General features: G+C 51.0%; 1 protein-coding gene across 2 annotated transcripts in view; it reads right to left on the bottom strand.

The window, feature by feature from the left end:
- The window catches only part of LOC137313321 (NACHT, LRR and PYD domains-containing protein 3-like), a 78,402-nt gene extending 63,207 nt beyond the window's left edge, over positions 1-15,195 (bottom strand). For both annotated transcript variants that reach the window (XM_067979431.1, XM_067979429.1), the window contains exons 1-2: positions 14,985-15,195; positions 7,551-7,717 (exon numbers count right to left, since the gene is read on the bottom strand). The gene's annotated coding sequence lies outside the window, so the exon portion shown is untranslated. The remainder of the gene's footprint in view (positions 1-7,550; positions 7,718-14,984) is intronic.
- Between the last annotated feature and the right edge of the window lie 6,553 nt (positions 15,196-21,748).

The raw sequence follows: 21,748 nt of genomic DNA, 5'->3' as shown, positions 1-21,748 counted from the left end.
TCCCTCTCCCCCCACCCATCACTGATTAAGGTAAGGGGCTCTCTCATTCTCCCTCTCACCCCCCTCCCATCATTGATTAAAGTGAGGGGCTCTCTCTCATTCTCCCTCTCCCCCTCCCCCCGCCAATCACTGATGAAAGTTCAGGGCTCGCTCTCATACTCCCTCTGCCCCCTCCCCCACCCATCACTGATGAAAGTAAGGGTCTCTCTCTCATTCTCCATCCACAACTCCCCCCACACATCACTGATTAAAGTAAGGGGCTCTCTCTCATTCTCCCTCTCCACTCTCCCCCCACCCATCACTGATTAAAGTGAGGGGCTCCCTCTCATTCTCCCTCTCACCCTCCCCCCACCCATCACTGATTAAAGTAAGGGGCTCTCTCGCATTCTCCCACTCCCTCTCCCCCCACCCATCACTGATTAAGGGAAGGGGCTCTCTCTCATTCTCCCTCTCACCCTTCCCCCATCACTGATTAAAGTGAGGGGCTCTCTCTCATTCTCCCTCTCCCTCTCCACCCACCCATCACTGATTAAATTAAGGGGCTCGCTCTCATTCTCCCTCTCCCCCCACCCATCACTGATTAAAGGAAGGTGCTCTCGCTCATTCTCCCGCTCCCTCTCCCCCCAACCATCACTGATTAAAGTAAGGGGCTCTCTCGCATTCTCCCTCTCCCTCTCCCCCCACCCATCACTGATTAAGGTAAGGGGCTCTCTCATTCTCCCTCTTCCCCTCCCCCCAAACATCACTGATTAAAGTAAGGGGCTCTCACTCATTCTCCCTCTCCCTCTCCCTCCACCCATCACTGATTAAAGTAAGGGGCTCTCACTCATTCTCCCTCTCCCTCCACCCATCACTGATTAAAGTAATGGTGTCTCTCTCATTCTCCCTCTCCCGCTCCCCCCGCCCATCACTGATTCAAGTCAGTGGCTCTCTCTCATTCTCCCGCTCCCCCCTCCATCACTGATTAAAGTAAGGGGCTCTCTCTCATTCTCCCTCTCCCCCTCCCCCCACCCATCACTGATTAATGTCAGGGGCTCTCTCATTCTCCCTCTAACCCCTCCCCCACTCATCAATGATTGAAGTGAGGGGCTCTCTCCCATTCTCCCTCCCCCCTCCCGCCACCCATCACTGATTGAAGTAAGTGGCTCTCTCTCATTCTCCCCCTCCCCCCACCCATCACTGATTAAAGTCAGGGGCTCTCTCTCATTCTCCCTCTCCCCCCTCCTCCCCCTCCTCCATCTCGCCCCTCCTCCCTCCCCACCCATCACTGATTAATGTCAGGGGCTCTCTCTCATTCTCCAACTCCCCCCATAGATTTTGTCCCTATTGGATCAAACCCGATTGACAAGTCCGTCCCCCTGTCATCCCCAACTGACTCCTCCCCCGGGGCCCTTCCGGGGCAGGGTCTGCGCACTGCACACTCGGGACAAATGAACGCCTCCCCCACAGGCACCGCCCTCTCTCATTTGATTGACCGACCACAGAAAGGGTCACGTGTCTCCAGATTTTTAAACCCTTTCGGCCGTTTCACCGACTCAGCGCGGGCCCGGATGCAGCGCGCTTGTGTGATGTCAGCAATCCGGCGGGGTCGCGACCTGACTGATGGAAGAATCCAGGGGACTGGAGACGATCAACTGGTCCCTATCCTCCGCCATCATCTCAATCCACCGCCATCATCTCAATCCACCGCCATCCTCCCCCTGGAGAGGATCAACCGGTCCCTATCCACCGCCATCATCTCAATCCACTGCCATCCTCCCCCTGGAGAAGATCAGCCGGTCCCCATCCACCGCCATCATCTCAATCCACCGCCATCCTGCCCCTGGAGAAGATCAACCGGTCCCCATTCACCGCCATCATCTCAATCCACCGCCATCCTCCCCCTGGAGACGATCAACCGGTCCCCATCCACCGCCATCATCTCAATCCACCGCCATCCTCCCCCTGGAGAGGATCAACCGGTACCCATCCACCGCCATCATCTCAATCCACCGCCATCCTCCCCCTGGAGAAGATCAACCGGTCCCCATCCATCTCCATCATCTCAATCCACCGCCATCCTCCCCCTGGAGAAGATCAACCGGTCCCCATCCACCGCTATCATCTCAATCCACCGCCATCATCTCAATCCACCGCCATCCTCCCCCTGGCGGGAGTGTGAATCAGACGGTTAATCAGACTCATCCATCCCTTTCTCACCTCCAGACTCCACTATTCCAATACTCTCCTGCCCGTCCTCCCATCTTCCACCCTCCATAAACATCCTAAACTCTGCTGCCCATGTCAGAACTCGCACAAAGTTCCGTTCACCCATCACCCGCTTTGCTCACTGACCTACATTGGCTCACGGTCTGGGAACGCCTCCATTTTAAAATTTTCATCCTGGTTTTGAAATCCCTGCACGACCCTCCCCCTCCCCATCTCTGTAACCTCCTCCAGCCCTACAACCCTCCGCGATCTATGCGCTCCTACAAATCTCGCCTGTTGCCGATCCCCCCATTTCCATTGCTTCACCACTGGCGGCCGTGCCTTCAGCTGCCTGGACCCCAAGCTCTGGAATTTCCTCGCTAAACCTCTGCGCCTCTCTCTCCTCCTTCAAGACGCTCCTTAAAATCTACCTCATTGATTGATCGAGCTCTCGACGGGCTCTAACCAGAGCTATGGAAAGATGTAACATAACTTCCTCCACTTCATATTCCAGCCCTTGAGATAAAGGCCAACATTACATTAGTCTTTTTGATCACTTCGTGTACCTGCCCACTGGGTTTTAGAGATTTGTGTACTTGGACCCCTAAATTTCTCTGCTCATCCACAGTTCCCACACTCTTCCCATTCAGAAAATATTCCGATTTGTCTTTTTCTGATCCAAAGTGGATGACCTCACACTTGCCCACATTAAACACCATCTCCCACAGTTTTCCTCACTCACTTAGTCTGTCTGTGTCCCTGGTTTCCAGTTTCCCCAATAGAGTAAGATTCTGTTTTCAGTACAAAGTAACAGGGAATCAAATCTACCCTTTTATTAGGTGTGTTGAGGTGATAGGAAGTTGAAGTACAGATCGGTTACGATTTAATAGAATGGCGGGAAAGGATCGAGGGGATGAATGGCCTCCTCCTTTTCCTGTGAAACAACCTCGAGGAGCTGAACGGACTCCCCCTGTTCCGGTGTAACAGGCTCGAGGGGTTGAACGGCCTCCTCCTGTTCCAGTATAACAGGCTCGAGGGGCTGAATGGCCTCCTCCTGTTCCTGTGTAACAGGCTCGAGGGGCCGGATGGCCTCCTCCTGTTCCTGTGTAACAGGCTCGAGGGGCTGAACGGCCTCCTTCTGTTCCTGTGTAACAGGCTCGAGGGGCTGAACGGCCTCCCCCAATTCCAGTGTAACAGGCTCGAGTGGCTGAACGGCCTCCTCCTGTTCCTATATAATGTTATTGGGTTTGGAGTGAAACACACGGGTAATGATACAGTATCAAACACTTTGGGGAAGGCACTGGGTCACCACACAATGGCAGGGTACCGTGTGAGAGACACAGTGAGAAAGGATGTGTGCGTATATCAGTGAGTGAGAGTGAGAGAGAGGATGCCTCTGTCTATCAGTGAATGAGTGAGTGTGAGCGAGGGTGCCTCTGTATATCAGTGAATGAGTGAGTGTGTGTGAGAGAGAGGATGCCTCTGCATATCAGTGAGTGACTCGGAGTGAGTGTGTGAGAGAGAGGATGCCTCTGTATATCAGTGAGTGACTCTGAGTGAACGTGTGTGAGAGAGACGATGCCTCTGTATATCAGTGAGTGACTGAGTATCTGTGTGTATTTTGTGTGTAGGGGACAAGCGGCAGGATGATGAAACCCAACCTTGAACCATCAACAACTTGTAAAACCCGACACAGACTGGGCCTGAACAAGTTAAATTCCCAGAAGACACGTGTCCATATCACTGGTTGGATCAGACACTGCAAGTGGCGTCTCGGGGCAAAGTATCAGAAACCTCTTCCTCATATCGACCCATTCAGCAGAGGGGGGCGATGCAACAGATCGACTTTAACCCCCAGTCTCCAGGTTACAAACCACAGTCAGCAGAGGGGGGCGATGCAACTGATCTACTTAAACTCCCAGTCTCCAGGTTACAAACCGCAGTCAGCAGAGGGGGGAGATGCAACAGATCTACTTTACCCCCCAGTCTCCAGGTTCAAGCCTCAGTCAGCAGAGGGGGGCGATGCAACAAATCTACTTTACCTCCCAGTCTCCAGGTTACAAACCTCAGTCAGCAGAATGGGGCGATGCAACAGATCTACTTTACCCCCCAGTCTCCAGGTTACAAACCTCAGTCAGCAGAGGAGGGCGATGCAGCAGATCTACTTTACCCCCCAATCTCCAGGTTACAAGCCTCAGTCAGCAGAGGGGGGCGATGCAACAGATCTACTTTACCCCCCAGTCTCCAGGTTACAAACCACAGTCAGCAGAGTGGGGCGATGAAACAGATCTACTTTACCCCCCAGTCTCCAAGTTACAAACCTCAGTCAGCAGAGTGGGGAGATGCAACAGATCTACTTTACCCCCCAGTCTCCAGGTTACAAACCTCAGTCAGCAGAGGGGGGTGATGCAACTGATCTACTTAATCTCCCAGTCTCCAGGTTACAAACCGCAGTCAGCAGAGGGGGGAGATGCAACAGATCTACTTTACCCCCCAGTCTCCAGGTTACAAATCGCAGTCAGCAGAGGGGGGCGATGCAACAGATCTACTTTACCCCCCCCCCCATTCTCCAGGTTACAAACCGCTGTCAGCAGAGGAGGGCGATGCAACAGATCTACTTTACCCCCCAGTCTCCAGGTTCAAGCCTCAGTCAGCAGAGGGGGGCGATGCAACAAATCTACTTTACCCCCCAGTCTCCAGGTTACAAATCGCAGTCAGCAGAGGGGGGCGATGCAACAGATCTACTTTACCCCCCAGTCTCCAGGTTACAAACCTCAGTCAGCAGAGGGGGGCGATGCAGCAAATCTACTTTACCCCCCAATCTCCAGGTTACAAGCCTCAGTCAGCAGAGGGGGGCGATGCAACAGAACTACTTTACCCCCCAGTCTCCAGGTTACAAACCACAGTCAGCAGAGTGGGGCGATGAAACAGATCTACTTTACCCCCCAGTCTCCAAGTTACAAACCTCAGTCAGCAGAGGGGGGAGATGCAACAGATCTACTTTACCCCCCAGTCACCAGGTTACAAACCTCAGTCAGCAGAGGTGGGCGATGCAACAGATCTACTTTACCCCCCAAGTCTCCAGGAAACAAACCGCAGCCAGATGAGGCGGGCGATGCAACAGATCTACTTTACCCCCCAGTCTCCAGGTTTCAAACCGCAGTCAGCAGAGGGGGGCGATGCAGCAGATCTACTTTACCCCCCATTCTCCAGGTTACAAACCGCTGTCAGCAGAGGGGGGAGATGCAACAGATCTCCTTTACCGCCCAGTCTCCAGGTTACAAACCTCAGTCAGTTGAGTGGGGCGATGCAACAGATCTACTTTACCCCCCAGTCTCCAGGATACAAACCGCAGTCAGCAGAGGGGGGCGATGCAACAGATCTACTTTACCCCCCAGTCTCCAGGTTACAAACCGCAGTCAGCAGAGGGGGGCGATGCAACAGATCTACTTTACCCCCCAGTCTCCAGGATACAAACCGCAGTCAGCAGAGGCGGGGCGATGCAACAGATCTCCTTTACCGCCCAGTCTCCAGGTTACAAACCTCAGTCAGCAGAGGGGGGCGATGCAACAGATCTACTTTACCCCAGTCTCCAGGTTACAAACCTGAGTCAGCAGAGGGGGGCGATGCAACAGATCTACTTTACACCCATTCTCCAGTTTACAAACCTCAGTCAGCAGAGGGGGGCGATGCAGCAGATCTACTTTACCCCCCATTCTCCAGTTTACAAACCTCAGTCAGCAGAGGGGGGCGATGCAGCAGATCTACTTTACCCCCCACTCTCCAGTTTACAAACCGTTGTCAGCAGAGACGGGCAATGCAACAGATCTCGTTTCCGTTCCTTGAGCTCGCTGGCAACTTACAGCTGCCAAATGGAAAAAAAATGTTTTGAACTTTGTGTCGCTGCAATTATGCTTGTTTTTCAAAAACATATTATCACCCCGCCATTTCTTAACAACGGTATTATTTATGATCGCTTTGTAATATGAAAGTTACATGACACGCCAGACTTGTACATTAATCTCAAGGGCCTGTCTCTCACTGATATTTTGAAAACACGGTCCTCTATTTATACCTGTTAAGTTAGATTAAACATAATTATAAATCGATAAACGGATGGTTAGAAAAAGGCTTTTAAGATTAATATGTGTCGATAACCAGGGGACACAGATTTAAGATAATTGACAAAAGAAGCAGGCGGGGGGAGATGAAGAGATTTGCATTTTGATGTGGCCAGATATTATGATCTGGACTGGACTACCTGAACGGGTGGTGGAAGCAGATTCAATAGTAACTTGAAAAAGGAATTGGATAGAATAACGGAATGATTACAGCATCGAAGGAGACCATTCAGGCCATCGAGCCTGTGCCGGCTCTTAGTCAGAGCATTACATTTAATCCCATTCCCCCGCTCTTTCCACGTAGACCTGCAAATATTTTCCCTTGCACAATTTATCCAATTCGCTTTTGAATCTGCTTCCACCATCCCGTCAGGCAGCGCATTCCAGATCATTAAACTCACTGCATTTGGTTCTTTCGCCAATCACCTTAAATGTGTGTCCTCTGGTTCTTGACCCTTCCGCCAATAGGAACAGTTTCCCTTTACTTACTTTATCTAAATCGCCATGATTTTGAACACTTCTATCAAATCAAAGAGCAGGGAAATGAATCTGGATTGTATCGGGACAAACATCGCTCTCAGTTTAATAAAAAGAACCCTCGGCCGAGGCTGGATCAGGTGATCACCCAGAACATTATTCTGACAACACACAAAATAATCAATTGGAAGAATTTTTACAATCCATTAAATAAGATTTGCGTATCATTTTATCACCAGTTTATATTTAAATGATAATCATTTAATTCAACTGCAAGTGTGAAATCCAGAAATAGATTTACTGATGGGAAATAATATTAAGCAAAACCCAGTATCCAGTTCAGAATTGTAAGATGGTTGATTTTGATGGATATGAAATATATTTGAATTCAGTAACACTGTCTGGCATTACATTAAAACACAGTATAATATCGATATTATGGAGACAAGAAAGGTGGGTTCTTTCCAAGTTGGTGCTGGGGACGGGGAGACACTTTAAACCTGATGGGCTCCGCATCAGACTGGAGTCATCTCTTCGATCAAACCCCTTCACTCTAAAACACACACAAGATTCATTTGTGACTATGTGATTTGAGACAGAAACTGATCTCACTTCACATTTCATTGCACTGCCTCATGCTGGATAATTGTACTCGGTGATTAGACTCTCCCAGTCTCATTCTCGCCATTTCCCCCTTTACCTTGTAACCTTTGTGGACTGTCTACAGGACCAGTGTTCATTTGAGGAAATGACACTTTCTCTTACCTTTCTCCCCAGTCGATCTATGGAAGCTCTTTGAATCGGAAGGGTTCTCTCTGGTTGCTGCTCTCACAATCCTGTGCTGATTCACCTGCTGTTGTTCCTCAGTCTACAATCCCTGTTTACTTCCAGCTGTGGACTTTTCTCAATCACTTCGTCATTCACCGGGAGATCTAATAATGGCAGGGCAGAAAATGAGACCAATCCTGACGGTGTGAAGGAGAATCTAATCTGCACTTTCCCTCGCTGCAGAAATGAATGCCGCTCATTGAGTCCGCCACTTCCATTGGTTCAAAACAAGTGATTGATAACCCCACCCGCCAATCAGTGCCTGGTCCCACACACAGCCCCACGCCCGCTTGTTATGAACCAATAGAATAGAAACTCCCTTCCGATCAGCACTGTGGGAGAACCTTCACCACACAGACTGCAGCGGTTGAAGAAGGCGGCTCACCACCACCTTCTCAAGGGCAATTAGGGCTGGGCAATAAATGCTGGCCTCGCCAGCGATGCCCACATCCCATGAACGAATAAAAAAATAATAGAACGGGCGTAAGTCACTCGCCTATGCGAATCTCTGTCGGAGTTTTTTGAGGATGTCACGAGCAGGGTAGATAAAGGGGAACTAGCGGATGTTGCTTATTTCGATTTTCAAAAGGCAGTCAATAAATTGCCACACAATAGTTTGTTACACAAGAGAAGGGCTCATTGGGTTGGGCTAATATTGAGGATTGAGAATTGGTTCACGAACAGAAAACAGAGAGTCGGGATAAACGAGTCATTTTCAGGTTGGCAGGCTGTAACCAGTGGAGTGCCACAATGATCAGTGCTGGGGCCTCAGCTATTTACAATCTATATTAATGACTTAGATGAAGGCACCGAGTGCTGTGTATCCAAGTTTGCTGACGATACAAAGCTAGGTGGGAAAGTCAGCAATGAGGATGACACAAAGAGTCTGCAAAGGGATATAGACAGCTTCAGTGAGTGGGCAAAAATATGGAAGATAGAGTATAATGTGGGGAAATGTGAGGTTATTCACTTTTGTCCGAAGCAAAGAAAAACAGAATATTTTTAAAATGGTGATAAACTGTTACATTTTATCGTTCAGAGGTGTCCTCGTACAAGAAACAAAGAAAGTTAACATGCAGGTACAGCAAACAATCATGAAGGCAAATAGCATTTTGGCCTTTATTGCAAGGGGGTTGGAGTTCAAGAGTAAGGAATTCTTCCGAGAATTGTATAGGGCTTTGATGAGACCTCACCTGGAGTACTGTGTACACTTTTGGTCTCTTTATCTATGGAATGATATACTTGTCTTACAGGCAGTGCAAGATGGGTTCACTGGATTGATTCCTGGGATGAGAGGGTTGTCCTATGAGGAGAGATTGAGTAGAATGGGCCGATACTCTCTGGAGTTTAGAAGAATGAGAGGTGATATTATTGAATCATATAAGATTCTGAGGGGTTTTGACAGGGTCGATGCTGAGAGGTTGTTTCCCCTAGCTGGATAGTCTAGAACAAGGGGGCATAGTCTCAGGATACGGGGTCAGACTTTTAGGAATAAGATGAGGAGAAATTTCTTCATTCAGAGGGTTGTGAACCTTTGGATTTCTTTTTCCCCGGGGGGCTGTGGATGGTCAATCGTTGAGTATATTCAAGGCTGAGATTGAGAGATTTTTGGACTGTAATTGACTCAAGGGATATGGGGATCAGACGGGAAAGTGGAGTTGAGGTTGAAGATCAGCCATGATCTTATTGAATGGCGGAGCAGGATCGAGGGGCCGGATGGCCCAGCCCTGCTCCTATTTTGTATGTTCTTATGAGGTGACCCAGGGGATGGACCAGGCGGTGATACCAGGCAGTGAGACCGGGCGGAGAGTGCGGGAGTGCAGCTCCTCACTGACTGAAGCCCGGGGTTCAGGGAGGGGGAGATTTATCTGAGCCACAAGCACACTCCCTGGAGCTGCCACACGTTCCCGGGCCCAGAGAGAGGGACAACACAGTCACTCACATGACCCTCCGTGCACCCTCATTCACGTGCCTCTCCCTCCACAGTCACCCACATCCCTATCCCTCCACCGTCTCTCACATCCTCCACCCTCCACCCTCACACACATCCCCCTCCCTCCACACTCACACACACCACCTCCCTCCACCCTCACACACATCCCCTCCCTCCACCCTCGCACACATCCCCCTCCCTGCACCCTCACCCTGAACCACATCCCCATCCCTCCACCCTGTTTCACATCTCCTCCCTCCACTCTCACTCACCTCACCCTCCCACAACACTCATTCACATCCCACTCCTTCCACACTCACTCACATCCACTTCCATCCACCCTCACACACATCCCCCTCACTCCACCCTAAAGCACATGCCCCTCTCTCCACTCTTACTCAGATCACCCTCCCTCAACACGCATTCATATCCCTATCCCTCCATCCTCTTTCACATCCCCCTCACCCCACTCTCACTCACATCCACTTCCGTCCAGCCTCACTCACATACGACTCCCTCCACCCTCACACACATCCTGCTCCCTCCACCCTGACTCATAACACCCTCCCTCCACTCTCACTCACACATCCCCCTCCCTCCACCATAACACACAATCCCCTCCCTCCATTCACACTCACACATCCACTTCCTTCCAGCCTCATTCACATTGGTCCCATCAACCTTACTCACAATCCCCTCCCTCCACTCTCACTCACACTTCTGCCTCCCTCCAGCCTCACTCACAACCCCGTGCTTCCACCATCACATACAAACTCCTCCATCTACACTCACTCACATCGTTCCTATCAACCTCATTCACATCCGCCTCCTTCCCTTCTCACTCAAATTCACCTCCCTCTACCCTCACTCATATTCCACTCCCTCCACGCTCAATCATACATCCTCCTGTCTCCACCCTCACTCACATTCCCTTCCCTCCCTTCTCACTCACATCACCGTTACTGCACCCTCATGAACATCCCCCTCCCTCCACCCTGACTCACATTTCCCCCTCACTTCACAGGCACTCACACATTTCCCTCCCTACGCCACCCCCCACACACAACCCCCTTCCACAACACTCACTCACATATCCACCTCCCTCCACCCTCATTCACATCTCCATGCCTCCATCCTAACTCATATAACCACTCCCACTACCCTCACTCACACATCCCCCTCCCTCCACACTCACTCAGACATCACCGTCACTCCACGCTCACTCACACATTCCCCTCCCTTCACTGTAACTCACACATCCCACTCTGTCCACTCTTATTCACATACTCCTCCCTCCACCCTGACTCACACATCACACTCTGTCCACTCTTATTCACATACTCCTCCCTCCACCCTAACTCACACATCCCACTCCCTCCACCCTTATTCACATACTCCTCCCTCCACCCTGACTCACACATCCCACTCTGTCCACTCTTATTCACATACTCCTCCCTCCACCCTAATTCACACATCCCACTCCCTCCACCCTTATTCACATACTCCTCCCTCCACCCTAACTCACACATCCCACTCCCTCCACCCTTATTCACATACTCCTCCCTCCACCCTAATTCTCATATCCCACTCCCTCCACCCTTATTCACATACTCCTCCCTCCACCCTAATTCACACATCCCACTCCCTCCACCCTTATTCACATACTCCTCCCTCCACCCTAATTCACACATCCCACTCCCTCCACCCTTATTCACATACTCCTCCCTCCACCCTAATTCACATATCCCACTCCGTCCACCCTTATTCACATACTCCTCCCTCCACTCTAACTCACACAGCCCACCCTCACCCACATCCACCTCCCTCTACCCTCACATATACTTCCCCGTCCCTCCTCCATCAATCACATATTCACCTCGCTCCACCCTCACTCACGTCATCCTCTCTCCAACCTCACTCACACATCCCCTCCCTCCACACTCACTCATATCCCCTCACAGTCATTCACATTCCACTCCCTCCACCCTAACTCACACATCCCTCTCCTTCCACCCTCACTCACACATCCCCCTCACTCCACGCTCACTCACACATCAAATTCCCTCCACCCTAATTCACACACCCCACACCCTCCATCCTCATTCACATTCTCTTCCCTCCTCCCTAACTGAAACATCCCACCCTCAGTCAGACCCCACCATCCACCCTCACTCACATCGCCGCCCTCCAACCTCACTCCCATTGACCTACCACCAACCTCGCTCACATCGCCCTCCATCCACCCTCACTGACACATCCCCATCCACCCTCACTCATAAATCCCATCCCTCCACCCTTATACAATCATCCCACTAACTGCACACTCAAACACACACCATTCCTCCAACCTTATTCAGTCATTCCCCGCCCTCCACCCTCACTCACACATCCTCCTTTCTCTACCATCATTCACTCCTAACCCTCCCTCCATCCTCACTCACAAATCCTCCTCCCACCACTCATCCATCCTGAGTCAATCACACATCCACCTCCCTCCAAACTCACTCACACATCGTCTGCCTCCGCCCGCAATCGCATCCCGTCACCTCACCCTCACTCACACACGGCCCACCCTCCACCATCACTCACACATCCATCTCCTTCCACTGACACTCACACATCCCTCTCCCACCATCCTCACTCACACATCCCACTCCCTCCCCCTCACGCGCAACCCCTTCCCTCCATACTCACTCACATCCCCTCCCTCCACCCTCATTCACATCCCTCTATATCCATGTTCACTCACTCATCATCCCTCTAACCTCAATCACACATCCCACGTCGTCGACCCTCACTCACATCCCCCTTCCTCCACTCTCACTCATACATCCACATCACTCCACCCTCACTCAGACAGCACCCTCTCTCCACTGTCATTCACACATCACAATTCCTCTACCCTAATTCACATCCTCTTCCCTCCACCCACAATAACGCATCCACCACCCTGCACCCTCACTCACACGTCCCTTCCTCCACCCTCACTCACATGGCCCTCCCTCCACTATCATTCACATCCCTCTACCTCCACCGTCACTCACACACCCCACTCCGTCCACCCTCATTCACATTCCTCTCCATTCACCCTCATTCAAACATCCTCCTCCCTCCACCCTCACTCAAAACCCACACCCCCAACCTCACTTACATCGCCCTACCTCTATCCTCATTCACATCACCATCCCTCCACCTTCACTCACACATCACCCTCACTCCACATTCACTCAAACATACCCCTCACACCACCCACACTCACACTTTCATCTCGCTCCACCGTCACTCATACATCACCCTTCCTCCACTGTCACTCACATCCCCCTCCCTTCACCCTCGAACACTCATACCCCACACTCCACCCTCACTTACACATCCCGCACACTCCACCATCAGTCATACATCCTCTTCGCAATACACTCACTCACATCCCCTCCCTCCAAACTCACTCACAACCCCTTCCATCCAGCCTCACACACATCCACCCTTCTACCCTCACTCATACCCTCTCCCACCACCCTCACTCAAACATCCTCTCACTCCACCCTCACTCCCATCGCCATACCTCCACCCTCATTCACATCCCCCAACCCCCACCCTCAATCACGCATCCACCTCCCTTCATCCTCATTCACACATTTCCCTGCCTCCACCCTCTCTCATACATCCCCCTCCTTCCACCGTCACTCACACATCCCACTCCCTCTACCCTCTCTCACATATCCCACTCCCTCCATCATCATTCACATCGTCCTCCCACCACAGTCACTTACACCCCCCTCCCTTCACCATCGCTCACATCCTCCACCCTCCACTCTCACTCATACTTCTCTCTCTGGGCCCGCCCCGGTTCAATCATGGCTTTTAAAAGGGAATTGGATAAATACTTGAAGGGAACAAAAATTGCAGGGCTCCGGGGATAGGGCAGGGGAGTGGGACTAGCTGGATTGCTCTTGCATAGATTCGGCGCATGGTCGACGGGTCGAATGGCCTCCCTCTGTGTTGCAACGATTCTATGACTTAGATGAAGGGGCCGAGTGTAATGTCTCCAATTTTGCTGACGATAAAAGGTAGGTGGGAAAGTAAGCTGTGAGGAGGACACAAAGAGTCTGCAAAGAGATATAGACAGGTTAAGTGAGTGGGCAAGAAGGTGGCAGATGGAGAAATGTGAGGTTATTCACTTTGGTCGGAAGAATAGAAAAACAGGATATTTTTTAAATCGTAAGAAACTATTGAACGTTGGTGTTCAGAGAAATTTGGGTGTCCCGTTTCATGGTCTGAATATATAGAGAAGAGTTTACACTGAATGTTTCATGGTCTTTCGGACATAAATTGGAACCAACACCTCTTGTACTGAGATCTGACAGATTGTTACCATGGCAGTAGAGGAAATCACTCATGGAAAATAACTGAAACGGAAATGACAAAAACCACCATCGTGTTTAGAGTTTAGTTAAGATGAAGATTAACCCTAAACATTCAGACACTTTTTCTAACCACGAAGCTGCTATTCCAATAAAGATGTTTTTACACCACGAGACCTGATACTGGGAATTTACTGAATGTACCGTCAGTTCGAGCTCGACAGAACATTAAGCAGCACCGCATCGACAGAAGGACATGGATCAAACAGTCACATTATTAAAAACAGACCCCATCTGCTCTGAAAATCAGATTGTCATAAACCATCTAAACATGTAACTGTTAGCAGTGGCCATTTAAATTACTGCTACGATACTGAATTCGATGGCAAAACATCTGATCGTCACATTCTTTATACATCTGGAATGTTACAAAGTTTGGATAAACAACATTTCTGGAAACTCCAGTTAGTGTTTAAAAGGGCTGAAAGACAGTGTCTATATTTTCTGCTTAAATCATTATTCGAATACGATTTACGTATCATTTTATCACCAGTTTATATGTAAACTATCATTTAATTCAACTGCAATTCTAAAATCCAGAAATAGATTTACTGATGGGAAATAACATTAAGTTAAATCCAGTATCCAGTTCAGAATTGTAAGATGATTGATTTTGATAGTTGGATATGAAATATATTTGAATTCGGTAACACTGACTGGTACTACATTAATACAGTGTAATATTGATATTATGGGGACCATAAAGGTGGGTTCATTCACAGTTGGTGCTGGGGGCGGGGAGACATTGTATATCTGCTCGGCACTGCCTCAGACTGGAGTCACCTCTTAGATCAAACCCCTTCACTCTAAAACACACACAAGATTCATTTGTGACTGTGTGCTTTGAGACAGAAACTGATCTCACTTCACGTTTCATTGCACGGCCTCATGCTGGATAATTGTACTCTGTGATCAGACTCTCCCAGTCTCATTGTCACCATTTCCCCATTAGCTTGTAACCTTTGTGGACTGTCCACAGGACCAGTGTTTATCTGAGTAAATGGGACTTTCTCTTACCTTTCTCCCCAGTCGATCGATGGAAGCTCTTTGAATCGGAAGGGTTCTTTCTGGTTGCTGATCTCACAATCCTGTGCTGATTCGCCTGGCTGTTGTCCCTCAGTCTACAATCCCTGTTTAATTCCAGCTGTGGGCTTTTCTCAATCACTCCGTCATTCACCGGGAGATCTAATTATGGCAGGGCAGAAAATGAGAACAATATTGACGGTGTGAAGGAGAATCGAATCGACACTTTCACTCGCTGCAGAAATGATTGCCGCTCATTGAGTCCGCCCCTTCCATTGGTTCAAAACAAGTGATTGATAACCCCACCCGCCAATCAGGGCCTGGTCCCACACACAGCCCCACGCCCGCTTGTTATGAACCAATAGAATAGAACCTCCCTTCCGATCAGCACTGTGGGAGAACCTTCACCACACAGACTGCAGCGGTTGAAGAAGGCGGCTCACCACCACCTTCTCAAGGGCAATTAGGGCTGGGCAATAAATGCCGGCCTCGCCAGCGATGACGGCATCCCATGAACGAATAAAAAATAATAGAAAGGGCGGAATCACTCGCCTCGGTGAATTTCTATTGGAGTTTTTTGAGGATGTCACGAGCAGGGTTGATAAAGGGGAACCAGTGGATATTGTATTTTTAAATTTTCAAACGGCATTCAATAAGTTGCCAAACAAAAGTGTGTTATGCAAGGTAAGGGCTCATTGGGTTGGGGGTAATATTGAGGATGGAGGATTGGTAAACGGACAGAAAACGGAGAGTCGGGATAAACGGGTCATTTTCAGGTTGGCAGGCTCGACCTCGTGGAGTGCCACATGGATCAGTGCTGGGGCCTCAGCTATTTACACTATATGTTAATGACTTAAATGAAAGCACTGAGTGTTAGGTATCCAAGTTTGCTGACGATACAAAGCTAGGTGGGAAAGTAAGCTGTGAGGAGGACATAAAGAGTCTGAAAAGGGATATCGACAGGTTCAGTGAGTGGGCAAGAATATGGCAGATGGAGTATAATGTGGGGAAATGTGAGGTTATTCACTTTTGTGGGAAGAATAGAAAAACAGAATATATTTTAAATGGTGAGAAACAATAAAATTTTGGTGTTCAGAGATTTCTGGGTGTCCTCGTACAAGAATCACAGAAAGTTAACATGCAGGTGCAGCAAACAATTATGAAGGCAAATAGCATGTTGGCCTTTATTGCATGGGGGTTGGAGTATAAGATTAAAGAAGTTTTCCGACAATTGTACTGGACTTTGATGTGACCTCACCTGGAGTAATGTGTACAATTTTGGTCTCCTTATCTAAGAAAGGGTGTACATGCCTTACAGGCGGTGCAACAAAGGTTCACTAGATTGATTCCTGAGATGAAGGCGTTGTCCTATGAGGAGAGATTAAGTAGAATGGGCCTATACGCTCTGGAGTTGAGAAGAATGAGAGTTTAGAAGATTGAGAGCAATACGATTCTGAGGGATTTGACAGGGTAGATGCTGAGAGGTTGTTTCCCCTGGCTGGATTGCCTCGAGCAAGGAGGCATCGTCTCAGGATATGGCGTCGGACATTTTAGTTTCGGACTGAGATGAGGAGAAATTTCCTCACTCAGAGGTTTGTGAATCTGTGGAATTCTCTCCCCCAGAGGGCTGTGGGTGTTGAACCGTTGACAATATTCATGGCTGAGATCGATAGAGTTTTGGACTCTTAGGGAATCCAGGGAAATGGAGATCGGGCAGGAAAGTTAATTTGAAGTCGAAAATCAGCCATGATCTTATTGAATTTGGGAGCTCACTGAAGAGGCCATATGGCCTACTCCCGCACCAATTCTTATGTTCTTGTCCTGCATCCATGGGAATGGAGCAGGCAGTGAGAACGGTCGGGGAGAGCGGGAGTGCATCTCTTCACTGACTGAGGCCCGGGGTTCAGGGAGGAGGAGATTTCTCTGAGCTGTTCACTCAATACCGAGAGCCGCCAACACGTTCCCGGGCCCAGAGAGAGGGAGAAGGCGATCGAGCACACACCCCTCACTCCACCCTAACTTCCAGCTCACTCCCTCCACACTCACTCATATTCGACTCCTTCCATCCTCACTCACATCCCCTCCCTCCACCCTCAATCACATCCGACTCTCTCCATCCTAACTCACATCCCGCTCTGCACGCTCACTCACATCCCCTCCCTTCACCCTCACTCAAATCCCCTGCCGTCCACCCCCATTCACACATCCCCCTCCCTCCACAGTCACTCACACATCCCCATTCGTCCAACCTCGGTCACATCCCACTCGATTCAATTTCACTCAAATCCCCCTCCCTTCACCCACACTCACATCCCCAACCCTCCACCCTCACTCACACCCCCTCCCTCCACCCACACTCACATCCCCTCCCTCCAAGTTTGCTCTCATTCCCCTCCCTCCACACTCACTCACATCCCCCACTATCCACACATACTCACACCCCCTCCCTCCACCCACAATCACATCCACCTCCTTCCACGTCCACCCACAACACCCTCCCTCCACACTCACTCCCATCCCAAACCGTCTAATTTCACCCAAATACCCCTCCCTGCACACTCACTCACATCCTGCTCCCTCTTCCCTCATTCACACATCACCACGCATCCCCATCCCTCCATCATCACTCACAATCCCCTCCCTCAACACTCATTCACATCCCATTACCTCCACTCTCACTCAAATACCCCTCCCTCCAACCACACTCATATCTCGCCCTCCACCCTCACTCACATCCCACTCCCTGCACCCTCATTCATACATCACGCTTCCTCCGCAATCACTCACATATCCCAAACTCTCCACCATCATTCACAACTCTCTCCCTCCACCCACACTCATTTCCCCCTCTCTCCACGCTCAGTCACACCCGCATCCCTTCACACACACTCACATCCCCTTCCCTTCACACTAACTCACACGTCCGCCCCCTCACTCGCAGCCCCTCTCTTCACCCTCATCACATCACCGTCACTCCACACTCACAACTCCCTCACTCGCATACACCTTCCTCCCCCTCAATAACACATCCCCCTCCCTCCACCGTCACACACATCCCATTCGCTTCACCGTCTCTCACACATCCCACTCCCTTCACACTCAATCACGTACCACTCCTTCCACCCTCAATCACATGTCCACCTCCCTCCACCCTCACTCGCACATCCCACACCCTTCATCCTCATTCACATCCCCCACCCTCCACCATCACTCACATTCCTCTCCCTCCACACTCACTCACACAGTCCCCTCCATACGACCTCACTCACACAGCTCCCTCCCTCCAACCTCACTCACATATCCACCTCCCTCCACCCTCACTCACACATCCCAATATCTTCACCCTCATTCACATCCACCACACTCCACCCTCACTCGTATGCCACACCCAACACACTCAATCACATCCCCCTCCTAACAGCATCAATCCCATTACCCTACAACTACCCTCATTCACACAACTCCCTCCCTACACCTCACTCACGCATCCCCCTCCCTCCAACCTCACTCACACATACCCCGCATTCCAACTCAATCACATATCCACCTCCCTCCACCGTCACTCACATTTCCCACTCCCACTGGCCTCACTGAAATCGCCCTCCCTCCACCCTCTCTAACATCCTCCTCCGTCAATCCGCACTCACATCTCCCTCCTTCCATCCTCACTCACTCAGCCCCCTCACTCCACCGTCACTCACAAATCCCCCTCCCTCCACCTTCACCCATATCCCTCTCACTCCACCTTCACTCACACATCCCCCTTCCTCCACCCTCACTCACACATCACCGTCCTTCCGCCCTCAATCACATCCCCCTTCCTCTACACTCACTCACACATCCAACTCCCTCCACCATCACTCAAACAGCCCACTCCCACCACCCTCACTCATACTTCACCTCCCACCTCCATCACAGAAACATCCCATTCCCTCCACCTTCACTCATACATCACCCTCCTTCCACCATCACTCAGTTACATCCTACTCCCATCATCCTCACTCACGTCCCGCCCTCCATGCTCAATGACATCCCCTTCCTCCACCCTCACTCAAATCCCCGGCCCTCCATCCTCACTCAAATCCCCGGCCCTCCATCCTCAGTCACACATAACCCTCCCTCCACACTCACTCAAACATCCACATCCGTCCAACCTCATTCACATCCCACTCCCACCAATTTTACTCAAATGCCCCTCCCTCCACCAACACTCACATCCCCTACCTCCACATGCACGCACATCCCCGTCCCCCCACGCACAATCACATTACCCTCCCTCCACACTCAATCACATGTGTCACACTCCACCGTTACTCACACATCCCACTCCCTCCACCATCATTCACATATCCCTCTCCCTCCTCTGTCACTCAAACATCCTGCTCCATCCATGCTCATTCACATCACCCTCCCTCCACCCAAACTCACACATCCCCCTCCTTTCAGAGTCACTCACACAAACCCCACCCTCCACGCTCACTCACAAATCCCCGTTCCTCCCCCTTACTCACATCCACCTCCCTTCACCTTCACTCACATATCCCACTCCCTCCATCCTCACTAAAACATCCCCCTCCCTCCACCCTCACTCACATCCACCTCCCTTCAGCTTCACTCACATATCCCACTCCTTCCATCCTCACGAACACATCCCACTCTCTCCACCGTAACTCACACAAACCGCTCCCTCCAACTTCTCCAACACATCCGCCTCCCTCCACCCTCATTCACATCCCCCTCCCTCCACCCTCACTCACACATCCCCCTCCATCCACCCTCATTCACATCCCCCTCTCTCCACCCTCACTCACATCACCCTCCCTCAGCCCTTACCGACATATCGCCCTCCCTCCATCCTCTCTAAAACATTCCCCTCTCTCCACCCACACTCTCATCACACTCCCTCAGCCCATACCGACATATCGCCCTCCCTCCACCCTCACACAAATATCCCCCCTTCAGCCCTTTCAGACATATTACCTCCCTCCCTCCATCCTCACTCAACATCCCCCTCCCTCCACCCTCACTCACACAGCCCCTCCATCCTCATTCACACACCCCCACCCTCCACCCTCATTCACATCCCCCTGCCTCCACCTTCACTCTGATCCCCTCCCTTCAATCTCACTAGTATTCCCCTCCATTCCCTCTCACTCACACATCCCACTCCCTCCACCCTCACACTCACCTCACTCCCTCGACCTTCAATGGGACATACCCCTCCCTCCACTCTCACTCACACATCACTCTCCCCCAGCGAGTGAGGCTGTAAGGAGGGAAATGTGTGGGTGGAAGGAGGGGGATATGAGTGAGGGGGATGTGAGTGCGTGTGGAGGGAGGGGTATGTGAATGAGTGTGGAATGACGGTGACGTGAGTGAGGGTGGAGCGAGGGGGATGCAAGTGAGGATGGAGGGAGTTGGTTGTGATTGACGGCGAAGGAATGGGGCTGTGTGAGAGAGCGTGGAGGGAAGGGGATTTATGAGTGTGGGTGGAGTGAGGGGGATGTTAGTGAGGATGGAGGGAGCTGGTTGTGAGTGATGGTGGAGGTATGGGGTGTGTGAGTGAGCGTGGAGGGAAGGGGGTGTGTTCGTGTGGGTGGATCGAGGGAGATGTGTCAGTGTGGGTGGAGGGAGGGGGATGTGAGTGTTTGTGAAGGGATGCGGGTATGACTGAGCGTGGAGAGATGGGGAAATGAGTGGACGGAGGGGGTTGTGAATGAGAGCGGAGGAAGTGGGATCTGAGTGATGGTGTAGGGACGGAGTTATGAATGATCGTGGAGACATGGGGATGTGTGAGTAATTGTGGAGGGAGGGTGATATGTGAATGGTGGTGGAGGGAGTGGGATGTGAGTGCAGTTGGAGGGAGGTGGATGTGATTGAGCGTGGAAGGCCGGATGTGAGTGAGGTTGGAGCGTGGAGAATGTGAGGGATGGTGGAGGGATGGGGATACGTGGGTGATTCTGGAGGGATGGTGATGTGTCAATGAGGGAAGAGGGAGGGGATGTGAGTGAGGGTGGAGGATGGGGTGTGAGTGAGTGTGGAGGGAGGGGGATGTGAGTGAACGAGGCGGGAGAGGGATGTGAGTGTGCGTTTGAGGGACGGGGATTTGAATGAAATTGGAGGGAGTGGGATGTGAATGAGTTTGGACGGATGGGGATGTGTGAGTGTGTGTGGAGGGAGGGTGTAGTGTGAATGAGGATGGAGGGACGGAGATTTGAGTGAGGATGGAGGGAGGGGATGTGAGTGAGTGTGGAGTGAGTTGGATGGGAGTTAGGGTGATCGAGGGGGATGTGAGCGATCGCCTTCTCCCTCTCTCTGGGCCCGGGAACGTGTTGGCGGCTCTGGGTATGGAGGGAGCAGCTCCGAGAAATCTCCTTCTCCCTGAACCCCGGGCCTCAGTCAGTGAGGAGCCGCACTCCCGCTCTTCCCGCCCGCTCTCCCGCCCGGTCTCACAGCCCGGTCCATCCCCTGCGTATCCACGTAAGAACATAAGAATTGATGCAGGCGCAGGGCGGTCACTCCAGTCAGTTCCGGAATTCAATAAGATCCTGGCTGATCATCGATGGCAAATTCACTTTCCTGCCCGATCCCCATTTCCCTTGAATCCCTTAGAATCCAAAACTCTATCGATCTCAGCCTTGTTCAACATCCACAGCCCTCTGGGGAGAGAATACCTCTGAGTGTGGTGGATATCTCAGTCCTAAATGTCCGACCCCTTATCCTGAGACTATGCCCCCTTGTTCGAGACTATCCAGCCA

Source organism: Heptranchias perlo, unplaced genomic scaffold (genome assembly GCF_035084215.1).
Source record: "Heptranchias perlo isolate sHepPer1 unplaced genomic scaffold, sHepPer1.hap1 HAP1_SCAFFOLD_47, whole genome shotgun sequence".
NCBI lineage: Eukaryota > Metazoa > Chordata > Chondrichthyes > Hexanchiformes > Hexanchidae > Heptranchias > Heptranchias perlo.
The sequence above is the reverse complement of the archived record's forward strand: the minus strand, read 5'-3'. Positions and strand labels throughout refer to the sequence as shown.